The sequence below is a fragment of the Rana temporaria genome, chromosome 1 (assembly GCF_905171775.1).
Source record: "Rana temporaria chromosome 1, aRanTem1.1, whole genome shotgun sequence".
Classification (NCBI taxonomy): Eukaryota; Metazoa; Chordata; class Amphibia; order Anura; family Ranidae; genus Rana; species Rana temporaria.
Window position 1 is genome coordinate 292,768,928 of NC_053489.1, and position 12,752 is coordinate 292,781,679.

Sequence of the window (12,752 nt, forward strand, 5' to 3'; positions counted from 1 at the left end):
CCACAAAAAAGGTCAGGAGTCAGCTTCATTGAAGATATTACATAGGAATAATAAAGGCATAGTAATGTGTAAGATTATCTTGAATCCCAATACATATCTTTAAAAATGAAGCAACATGATAATACACCTATTGTGGAATTTCATTTTTAAAGCTCAAACAAAAACATTCTGTGGCTTTTTAATGATTGTGTGTTGTCTATCAATTTTTTTTATGGGATACTGGCCAGGTAGAGAGCTACTGTAGAGTTCATCTAATAACATCCACAGGATATACAACATGCACATTTATATCAATACTCTCAATTCAAGACAGCTTGGAGTTGAAAACCAGGACACAGATTAGGTGTTGCCTGTCAAGGGTACAGCAGTGGGCATCTAATTTGTCTAGAAAATAGAATACCGTAACTACGTTATAGTATGTGTATTTAAAGGGAAAGTATAGTGTATTACTAGTGAGCACAAATTTTAATGACTATTACAATGTTCATCTGTAAATTATGTTGTCATTTTAATATTTTAATATTTCCAAATGTTTGTTTAATATTTTTCTTATTGCCTTAACCACTTCCCTACCTGTCCATTGTCAAATGATGTCCACAGATTGGATCTCCCATCCTGGGTGGACGTCATATGACGTCCTGGGCTTCCCGGCCGTCAAGGGGGCGCGCGCACTGTGGCATCGCTCAGGACCCGGTGTGCGTGCCCGGTGGCCGCGATGATCCACGTCCTGTCAGAGGTGGACACAGTCAGAGGTGGACACAGATCCACGTCCTGTCAGAGGTGAGGAGATCAATGTGTGTTGCCTGTACAAAGTAACACAGATCGGTCTTCTCCCCTTGTGAGTCCCCTCCCCCTACAGTTAGAATCACTCACTAAGGAACATATTCAACCCCTTCAGCGCCAGTCACATTTATACAGTAATCAGTGCAGTTTTATAGCACTAATCGCTGTATAAATGTGAAGGGTACCAAAAAATGTGTCAAAGTGTCCGATATGTCTGTCGCAATGTCACGGTCACAATAAAAATCCCAGATTGTCGCCATTACTAGTAAAAAAAAGAAAAATAAATAAAAATGCAATAAATCTATCCCCTATTTTGTAGACGCTATATATTTTGCGCAAACCAGTCAATATATGCTTATTGCAATTTTTTTACCAAAAAAATGTAGAAGAATACGTATCGGTCTAAACTGTGGAATTTTTGTTTTTTTTGTCGATTTTTTGGGGATATTTATTATAGCAAAAAGTAAAAAATATTGATTTTTTTTCCAAATTGTCGCTCTATTTTTATTTATAAAATAAAAACCGCAGAGGTGATCAAATACCACCAAAAGAAAGCTCTATTTGTGGGGAAAAAAAGGATGTCAATTTTGTTTGGGAGCCACGTCGCACGACCGCGCAATTGTCAGTTAAAGCGACGGAGTGCCGAATCGCAAAAAAGTGCTCTGGTAAGGAAGGGGGTAAATTCTTTGGGGGCTGAAGTGGTTAAATATAGAGATTTGTAGATTAGTCACTAGAGGGAGTACTGTATTTGATTCATTTTATATTCCTGCTTTAACAATTGTTCAGATGAATGCATTGTTTGAATAGAAAATATGTATTTAAATACAATAACTCGTCTTGATAATTTTAAAATGGAACTTAACTGTATCTGAGCACTACAGACCAAAAACACCATTTAATTCATTTTTGATATTCAAAGAAAATTCACACATTCACCCATGTTTTGTTTTTATTTTCTTGACAAATCACTTTGAAAAACACCTCTCTAGCATTTCTAGCCACAGTCACCTTGACTAAGGGCAAAATGCCCATAAAGACTCAGGGAGTATGACATCATTTTGGCTAAGGCCAGAAACTGGAAGGCAACTGAAGAAATATATTTAAAAAAGTTTACAAAAAGTAAATATAATATACCTTACTATCTATTTAATATGGCTAGCAGTATAAGGATTAGAAATAGGTAATGTTGATTGAGAAAGAAAAGTTCTGCTTTAAATGACATTTCTGCACTATTCTATCCAACTAAGCATAATACAAGCAGTAAGTGTTAAGCTTAATATATATTTTATTTCAATACACTTCTTGAAAATTTCAGTGTGAGTCCCTATACATGTAGCCAGCTCTTTAATTTTACTTGGACATCAGCCCTTGGATTTCTAAGAGACCAACATTTGCAAGTTGCTGAGGGTTTTTGTTTTCACAACCTTACATGGTAGACCAGAGGAATAAAGTTAAATAGTATAACTAAATACTACACTTGCATATGCTTCATTATCCTGTACTTAAGAGGATAGTAAGGAGATGTTACTTAAATAAAGAAACTCTGTCACTTTCCTTAGCCAAGTGATAGGCTCTCTTAAAAAAAAAAAAAAAAACGATTCACTCATTTATACTTAACTTGCCAGCATTTGCCTGCCATTCCATTGCTCATTTGGAGTCCATGGCAAATACCTATTCCTTATGGTTATAAGGGACCATCAGACCTCGTACCCTTCCAGCCAGGATGCTGCACTCAATCCAAAGATGCCAACCCCCCCCAGAATCAATTGTTGTCACATGAGGAAGGAGAGGAAGTCATTAACCCTACATAAGCTTTGACATCAACCAACTCTAATGTTGGAACTGAGTGGTGGTGGTGCTCAGAGCAAGTATGTATCGGTGAGTTATTCTATCAAGAAAATCTGTAACTTTGTGCTCAGTGGGCAAATGTCAATGTAGACATATAATTCGTTTTTTTGGAAATTAGACCTGTTTTTCATACACTGTGATTTATTTGCTTTCTGTCCTAAAAATTTGCAGAATTAGGTTACATGGGCCAAAGTGAGAAACTTCAAAATAAGCGCTAGAGAAAAGGCTTAAGGCTGTGAGTCTTGCACTGGCAAAAAGCTATGATGTTCCAGAGTAGTATAAAGCTTTGCACCAAATGGGTTAATGATTGTGTCACAATATTATTATGCTGGAATGTGAAAGGATAGCAGACAACCTTTATGTAAACTATAGAGGGAAAAAAAGTCTCATAATTACCACCTAATTCTGTAAGTTCACATGCTTTAAGTAGATCATGGTGACCCAGACAATGAAAGAACCACCAGTTCTTGCCAAGTCAAGCTTAATGTGTGCGTAATATGGACATGCAAGAGAGTCACCATAGATAATGCGGATAAACACCAAGGTGTACAAATCACGAGGACATTGAATAGCTTGGTTCATTCTGAATACTTCTACAAACAGATGATGAAAAACTCATTGTTACACCATGTAACAACTTTTGTTCCTAATTGCTATCGAACAAACATGTCAAACAAGTTCCAACAAGTGCGGCTCAATCACTTGAAAAGAGCTATCAGGTCACAGGACTGAAATTTTGTCATCCCGATTACCTAAAGCCACTGTAAAGAAATCCTTTCCATGTTAGCGGCCAGGCAAGCAGGCTTATTAATAAACAAAGGGAGCCTTGTACTGTAAGATGGAGATGATTCCTTACTAAAATCAATGATTTTTAACTACAGCTCTGATAAGTCTGTTTGCATAGCTGCACACTCAATGAAACAGTTAGACGTTACCAGGAACACCTCACTATAAAGTACTCTCTTAGTCCTTGAACTATGGCTTTTTGCATCATGGCTACTCTTCGCCATCATAGGGGGTAGTATTGAAAGTTTACAACACTAACAAATACATGACAATAGCGTCATGCTATTTCATTAGGTTTGAATACATTTATGGAAATGTACTCAAAGTGCCCAAGTTGTCATTTTTTCCTTGAGTTCCTGCCAACTCATGGCCCAAGGAAAGCATCCAATGAGAAGAAAGTTGTGAAAACAATTGTTTTATTCAGTTTACATATTTATGGACAGATGGGGAGTATTAAAACATTACAGACAGCAAAACAGATCTATAAAAGGAAATTCTTAGCATTCTAAAAAAAAATAATAATAACTTCTAGAGTTTTTTATAACTAGCAAATTCCTCTTTTATCCAACTTTTAATGCACTTTAATATTCAGTGCATTTGATTGAGACTAAAATTAAAACCAAATGCCAGCTTTAATAACTTACTTTTAATAAGATAATCAGATAATCCTAATGTATTAACAAAACCAATAAAATCCATAAAACACAAGTTGTCAGTATCCTAAGATGACTGCTTAAAGAGGAAGTAAACCCTCTCTAAAAAAAGAAAACCTGCAAGACAAAGGCATAATGAGCTAGTATGCATAGCATACTAGCTCATTATGAATTACTTACCTGAGATCAAAGCCCCTGCAGCGGTGCTCGATCACCTCCTCCGCTGCCACCATCTCTCCCGGAGTGACTTCCGAGTATCGCTGCTCTGGGGGTGTGACTGGCCGGAGCAGCGATGACGTCAGTCCCGCGCATGCGCGCGGGAGACGGCAGTGACGGCATGATCGCCTTCACTAACGGCATGCTTAGTGCGCCTGCACCGTAGTCATCTGTTTTTTGGAAAATATCTCCTTAACCGTGTAGGTTAACCACTTAAGGACCCCTTCACGCCGAATACGTCGGCAGAAGGGCACGGCTGGGCACAAGCACGTACCTGTACGTCCTCTTTAGGAGCCCAGCCGCGGGGTCGCGAGCGAGCCGCCGCTGGCTTGCTCGCGACCCGCTCCAAAGCTCCGTGACCGCTCCCGCAGGACCCGATCGCCGCCTGTGTCCCGCGATCGGTCACAGGAGATAAAGAACAGGGAGAGGTGTGTGTAAACACACCTTCCCCGTTCTTCATTGTGGCAATGTCAGTGATCGTCTGTTCCCTGATATAGGGAAAGACGATCACTGACGTCACACGTCCAGCCCTGCCCCCCTACAGTTAGAAACACATATGAGGTCACACTTAACCCCTACAGTGCCCCCTAGTGGTTAACTCCTAAACTGCAATTGTCATTTTCAAAGTATCAGTGCATTTTTATAGCACTTTTCGCTGTGAAAATGACAATGGTCCCAAAAATGTGTTAAAATTGTCCGATGTGTCCGCCATAATGTCGCGGTCACGAAAAAAAACGCTGATCACCGCCATTAGTAGTAAAAAAAAAATATTAATAAAAATGCCATAAAACTATCCCTTATTTTGTAAACGCTATACATTTTGCGCAATCGATAAACATTTATTGCAATTTTTTTTAACAAAAATAGGTAGAAGAATATGTATCGGCCTAAACTGAGGACAGAAATGTTTTTTTATATCTTTTTTGGGGATATTTATTATAGCAAAAAGTAAAAAATATTGAATTTCTTTCAAAATTGTCGCTCTATGTTTGTTTATAGCGCAAAAATAAAAGCCGCAGAGGTGATCAAATACCACCAAAAGAAAGCTCTATTTGTGGGGAAAAAAGGACGCCAATTTTGTTTGGGAGCCACGTCGCACGACCGCGCAATTGTCAGTTAAAGCGACACAGTGCCATATCGGAAAAAGGGGCAAGGTCCTTAACCTGCATAATGGTCCTGGTCTTAAGTGGTTAAGGAGATATTTATTGCACCTACAGGTAAGCCTTAATCTAAGCTTACCTGTAGGTTAAAGTGGTCTGTAAGGGTTTACAACCACTTTAACGTACAGTGTATCCAAGAAAAAAACTAATCTAATTTTGGGTAGGGCAGGGAAGGGTTAAAGCTGCTGTTTTTTTTTGCCATCTGTTTCTTGATAGGGAGATTTCCCTTCACTTCCTGTCCTACAGACTCAAAGGGAAATGAGAGGTTGTTTCCACTGTGAGGGAACAAGAAAAAGTGTCCCAATTGCAAGCTTTTCCCTAATATACTGTTCTGTTGGCAACTTCAAATTTTAATTAACCCTCACTTTTATTCCATGTGGCATTTGTAATTAGAAAAAACTAAAGTGAGTGAATCTCAGGACACAGACAGCAAAACCTCACAATGGTTCTTTTAGTTTACTACTTTATCCAGATGGATGGTTAAGCTTTAAAGCAGTGCCACTTTCATTTAGAACAGAATAAGTGCATCATGAGATTTTTTAAAATGCTTCTATTGTAAAGGAAGACTGTGTATAAACAACTCTTGATGTAGGAGGAAGATTGTTTTAAAATGGTAAGGAGCAGTGCCATAACAAGACAGCCAGGAGGGGCTAGGTTGCCATAGTGTAATGTTTTTATGTGGGGGTCCCCAAGACTATACAGTATATGACACATTGTATCTATTGCTGTTAGACTGTGTACACCTCATACACACGGTCGGACTTTTGACCGTGCAAAAGTCCACTGCGAGTCCGTCGGAAAGCCGATGGAAAGAAAGAGAACATGTTTCTCTATCTAAGTTCCGTCGGACTTCCGAAAAAAAAAGTCAGATGGAGGCTACACACGCCGGACTTTCCTAGAAAAAAAAGCCTGTTTGACTTTTTTTCTCTGAAAATCTGGCCGTGTGTACGAGGCATTAGACCTAAGATGCAAGAGTTCCTCCAGGTGTGCACACTCCAAAGGCTATGTTCACCCTGTATTTCATAAGACCCCTTTCACACTGAGGAGTTTTTCAGTCGGCACAGTGCTAAAAATAGCGCTGCTATACCCCCTGAAAAACTCCTTCACTGCCTACTCAATGTGAAAGCCCGAGGGCTTTCACACTGAGACAAAGCGCTGGCGGGAGAGAAAAAAATCTCCTGTCAGCGACATCTTTGGAGCGGTGAGAGGAGCGGCATGTATACCGCTCCTTCCCATTGAAAACAATGGGAAACCGCGGCAATACCGCCCGCAATGCGCCTCTATAGAGGCGTATTGCGGGCAGTATTAACCCTTTATCGGCCACTAGCGGGGGTTAATACCGCTAGCGACCGAATCCCACGGCAAACCCGGCGGTATAGCGCCGCTATTTTTAGCGGCGCTATACCGCCACCACTTCTCCCGCCCCAGTCTGAAAGGGGCCTTAGGAGGGAAGAGCAGGAGGACCAGCCTGGCCTGATGTCATGTTATGAGTGGCACATTTCACCCACTGCCCTGCACTGCTTGTAGTTTTATAAACTTTCTTACGGGTGCCTCTATTCTATCTCAGCAAGGGATCCATTGGTGATTTCCTTCGGAATCAGATGAAAACCTAAATGGATGGCACATACAATAAAACATATTTTATTTTAAAATATCTTCAATATATGCTTTTCTTGAAAAGACACTGGCTAATGACAAATAAAGTAGCAGAAAAGGGGGCCGCAGTTGACTTGGGCACTGAGAACTGGGTGATAGTCTGGATGGAAGTACTAGTTTCTGATTCTTCATGCTGCAGGAACTGCAAAGACACATGCTTGCTACTGTTGCTGCTACTTTTGCTGCAGGCACTGCCATCTTATGTATGTGTATGGTGCCAAATATTTTACCTTTGCAGGGAAACAAAGAGGAAGTAACACCCATCAGGGTTTACTTCCTCTTTAAGTCACAGTATTGATCACATTGCACTGCTTTGACTGCAGTGATGAGAAGTAAATGGTCTGGACTCTTTATGGTGCTTGGCAGGGATGTCTAGTTTAGAAAACTGGCTAAACAGGTTTTCCAATTTCTTGGTAGGTAAGAAAGTTCTGTATGTATTGCACAAATCTGTATTCGGTTGCTTGCCTACATTTTATTCTATAATAATAATGACAATACAAAAATACGAAACCAGTTATAAATAGATATGCTGCTACTGAGGCCTAGTAAGCCATTAAACACAGATCATAATGCTTTCAAATAGACAAGGCATGTTAAAATGCTGCCAAGGTTGCTAAATTAAGTTTCAGATTTTAGATTTTAGCATCTGTGCTTCTCTGGGGCCATCACAGTCACATCTGGTGTGAATTTCTGAGCTTTCCATCAGGCTGCTTTCACGATTCTTGTATGACTGTCAATCATACAGTTTTCATTGGATTTTGTCCTGTGTCTAGTTTTGTCATGTGCGATTCATAGACTTTCGTGTCTCATGAGGTTAGGAGTTGTGATGCATTTGATATTTACCAGATGTTAAGGCAGCATAATTTTCACCCCTGACGGACAAGAATGATATTAGAGGGAGCTTTATTTATTTAATCATACCAAGTGCATCAGATGAAAGGCAAAATGTTATATTTTTGATCTACCTACAGTTTAAAAAAAGAAATGTCAGCAGCAACTACAAATTTTTTTGAAGATTGGACAGGTATTATTGAAACCAGACAGACATTTCTTTGCTTAATCAGAGAACAATTCACTGGGTATTTGTTGAAGACTTTAAATCTACACCAGGGTTCGCCACTTATCTAAACACTTGGGTATGTAGCCAAATGAACAGATCCAACAGACAATTTTTCTTTCATCTGGAGTCAGTAACAGAAGCTAGATGCTTTGTGATAATGTCATCAAAGATGCTTCTGGCCTCTTTAACTTGTTTAGGATCAGTTTCACTTGTTGCATACCATTAAGACTTGCCTTCTTCACTGATGTCATACACTGTAGCATAAACTCGGTTAAATATCATTTAATAAGGTAAAGTAAACCCAATTCATTGTTATTTCCTATTATAATGATTTTACATTACGGGATAACAAGATTTAGAAATTGGATGGAGGCATACAGCATTATGAAAAACACCACAACACTTATCTCGTGTTTTAAGATCTTGTAAGAAATGTGCTGAAAAGGGTACATATATGTAAATATAGATATTTCTTTAAAAGTATATATATATATATATATATATATATATATATATATATATATATATATATAATTAATTTCACAGGTGAGGTAGACAGTACACGGTATACTTCCTAGTACAGGCAATCAAGCCTTCCCAACGGCAATAATTATAGAGAAATCCAGGGATTGCTGCACTTAAACATTTATTGTTGAAGGTTTACATATAATAAATTACATATTGTTCCAAATATGACAGTTTTGGGCTATGAAGTAACGAGATAATCGCTGCTCACAGGTGAGTCACACAGGCCATAGTCCACAGAACGTGATGCCACTGCTAGCAGAGATCAAATTGAAACAAAAAGACAAATGGCTGCACACACACACAGTGCAATGTCGGCTTTATTGATATCCAAAATCCTTAGAAAACAACCAGGCACAGACAGGCAGGGGGGGTAAGGTTAATGCGTTTCACACAAAAGTTGTGCTTTGTCAAAACCACATGGGAATGCAATCACTAGCTCAGTATATATGTGAAATTCTGAGTTTTTTACACAGGTGTTACTAATCACATAATTGCATTTCCTGTTGCAAGTCCCGCCATATGCATATTTAGAACTTTCAAAGCATCACTGAAACAATTCATATGACACAAACACAAATCACTTAGTATGGATACTTCTGTTGGTATTAAGATGTCAGACAAAGGAGGTCTAGTTGTTGTTCAAGATGCTAATACATATAAGGAAGAAGCCCTTCGACAATTGGCAGATCAGGGCACATATTATACACTAAAAAGTAATCCCACAGTAAATTATAAAAAGACCTTACATGAACTTGTGGAAAAAGGAGTACTTTTTGGGGTGTTATCTAAAAGTTCTGGTTCTCGATACCCCAATCATGTCATTTATGTTTATTGGTGTTATTTTAAACACCTTTGGACATACAGATGAAACTCGAAAAATTTGAATATCGCGCAAAAGTTAATTTATTTCACTAATGCAACTTAAAAGGTGAAACTAATATATGAGATAGACTCATTACATGCAAAGAAAGACAGTTCAAGCAGTGATTTGTCATAATTGTGATGATTATGGCTTACAGCTCATGAAAACCCCATTGGTTGCATGATTATTTTACCATCTGAGTCAAATACTTGCCTGCTGCAGTTTTTTGGATACATCTCCACTAGCCTAAAGATGGCTATACACTAGAAGAATTTGTACCAAAAATGATTGTTTTTAGAAAGTTCAATTTTCTAATGGTCATACCATAACCAAATGTTGAAAGCACACAACATTTTGAAGTATTGTCTAATGACATTCATCAAGTCTCTGTTGGCATTATCGAAGGTACTGCCAACATCAGTTGTGAACATTCGTTTGTATGGCCAGCTTCACTTAGCTAAATCCTGCAATTTTACCCAGTCTTTCTGACCAGATTTCCCCAGCTCTATCAGGTTAGGGATCATTGGTAAACAGGTAACTTGTAAGTTTTTCCAAGGTTCTCAATGGGATTGAGGTTAGGGCCACTGCATGGCTTTTGGTGCTGTTGGTTTAAAAGCACAAAATGTACATTTGCCTAGAGACACTTTTCTCCTACACGGTTAACATCGACCCAGGTAGCAATATAATTAGCCTATCCAACTTACCCTCAATCCTAAACAAGTTCTTAGTGATGAAATCAGTTCTGTAACATGATACTATCACCACCCTTTTCACCGTGTGGAAGGTGTTGCCAGATTAAAGTGATTGTAAAGTCTTGTTTTTTTCTATTAAAATAATAAACATGTTATACTTACCTGCTCTGTGCAGTGGTTTTGCACAGAGCAGCCCAGATCCTCCTCTTCTCGGGTTCCTCTTCTGTGCTCCTAGCACCTCCCTTCTGTTGAGTTCCCCCACAGAAAGCAGCTTGATATGGGGCACCTGAGTCGAGCTGCAGCCCATTCGGACACGGAGCTGCGGTTTTGGCCCCGTCCCTCTCTCTCCTGATTCGCTAACTGAGTTTCCTTTTCAGCAGCAGGAGCCAATGGCGCTATTTCTGTGTCTCATCCAATCAGGAGAGAGAGAGTCCGAGGCAGCCGAGGCACTCATGCACATCGCTGGACAGAGATGGGGCTAAGGTAAGTATTATGGGGGTCGAGGGGGGCTGCTGCACACAGAAGGCTCTTTATCTAAATGCATAAAATGTATTAAGATAAAAAAAACTTCTGGCTTTACAATCACTTTAAGTAGCATTTTTGAGCATTTTAAAACGTTTTTGCAACAAAGAACCAAGTTCACTTTCTGTTTCACATGCTTTTTTTTGCAAACTCTAAATTACATTTTATATAGATTATTTTTTTTCAGCAATGGGCTAAATAAAGTTAATTAAGAGATACTTTTAACTTCAAGGTGAAATTTGTTGCATGGATTTCCCCAGGCAAAGTGGAAAGTCAAAAAGTCAACTTCAAAAGGCATGTTTTAGCTGTGTAACAAAAAACATTGGAGTGGATTTACTAAAGGTAAATAGACTGTAGACTTTGCAAGTGCAGTTGCACTAATTTTCCCCAGAGATTAGTAAATGTGGTAAAGTTCTGCTGATTTCTATCATCCAAATCATGTGCAAACAAAACTTCATTTTTTTCCCCCTTGCACCTGATTGGGTATTCTTTACAACGTGAAGTGTTACCACATTTGCTAAGCTCTGGGTAAAATTAGTGCAACTGCAATTGCAAAGTGCACAGTCTATTTGCCACCCCAAAGTATTCTACTTTTTTTTTCTCTAAACCAGTGGTCCAGCCAAGACATCTAACTGGCTAACAGATGGCCACACTCCACAATTATGAAAGAATATGTAAAGACCAAAATGGTACAAGTTTTTTTCTGCCTTTACAACGTAACATTGGTGAAACACATAGGGATGTGCTTAAGAATCATCCCAGTGAAAGCTATGTGTGAATAAAGGAAACATTTAATGCAATAAGGCAATATTTTCTCAAAGAGAAATCTTATTAATTTATTAAAAATAAATGCCTCGGGAAAATATGGCATTATGCCACTAGATGGAGATGTCGATAGGTTTGTATTTACCTTCAGCTCCATCTAGTGGTCATAATGAGCTAATTTCCTGATTCACTGTATTCTGTATGAACAAAAAACATTTAACCTGGAAAGAAAATAGCATAGTACCAATTGATTTTGCCCCAATTAGCACAGAAAAATGTGCATGCAGATTTACAGGACGAACAATTCAGATATTTTTTTAATAAATACACACTATAAAATTAAATAATACTTGCATCAAGACTTTTGCAAGTAAAAGAGTAGTGGTCATGGGTACATTCCATGACCCAAGTTACAAAAGGCCAGGCATTTAGCAGTGGTAAGCAGATTGGCAGTGGACTTCCACTATTCTCACAAACCTCCAAGAGGCCAATTTATCTGACTAAATTATTTTAGATTCATGGTGCAAACTTTTAAAGAGTCTGACATTTTCATATCTATGTAGTCCCAAGAGAATGGTGATGTACATATAACCTCCAGGGTGTCATTTTAAATTCTCCAGTTGAAGTCTAGGTTTTTCAAGCAGGCCCTATCTGAGACATCTGGCAAAGCCCTGAGGCAGTCACAAGGTCAGTGACATAATAGATGGGAGGAGTCAGGTGACGCCTATGCTGTCGGCTGCTGGATCGCGCCTGTATAACAGAGTTTTTAAAGTCACACATACTTCTAAATTGTAGTACAATTATATCTAATAAATGTTCATTATGTGATTTACCATCACTCTACCACCTCATTATGTGAGAGGCCACCTTGTGTTATTTTGAGCACACTCGCAGCAGAGGAGACAGAGATAGCCACTTAAATAGACCCTAACCATTAAGAAAGGTATCATCCCAAAGGACACCCAGGAAAAGAGAGGTCACCATACCCATACCCCAAAAAAGGGGATAAGCGCATTAGACCTAACAATGTATGTTCTTAGGTCCATACCTGGGACTCATTTGCATGATAGTGTGAATGTATGAAATTCTTTGAGCACACAGTGGAGGAAGATGTAATTTGGACACATTACCTTGCAGCTCTGTGACAACAATATTTTGTATTGGAACTAGAGCAACTATTTCACGGACTTGCGCTATATTATTGATTATCTTTGCAATTAT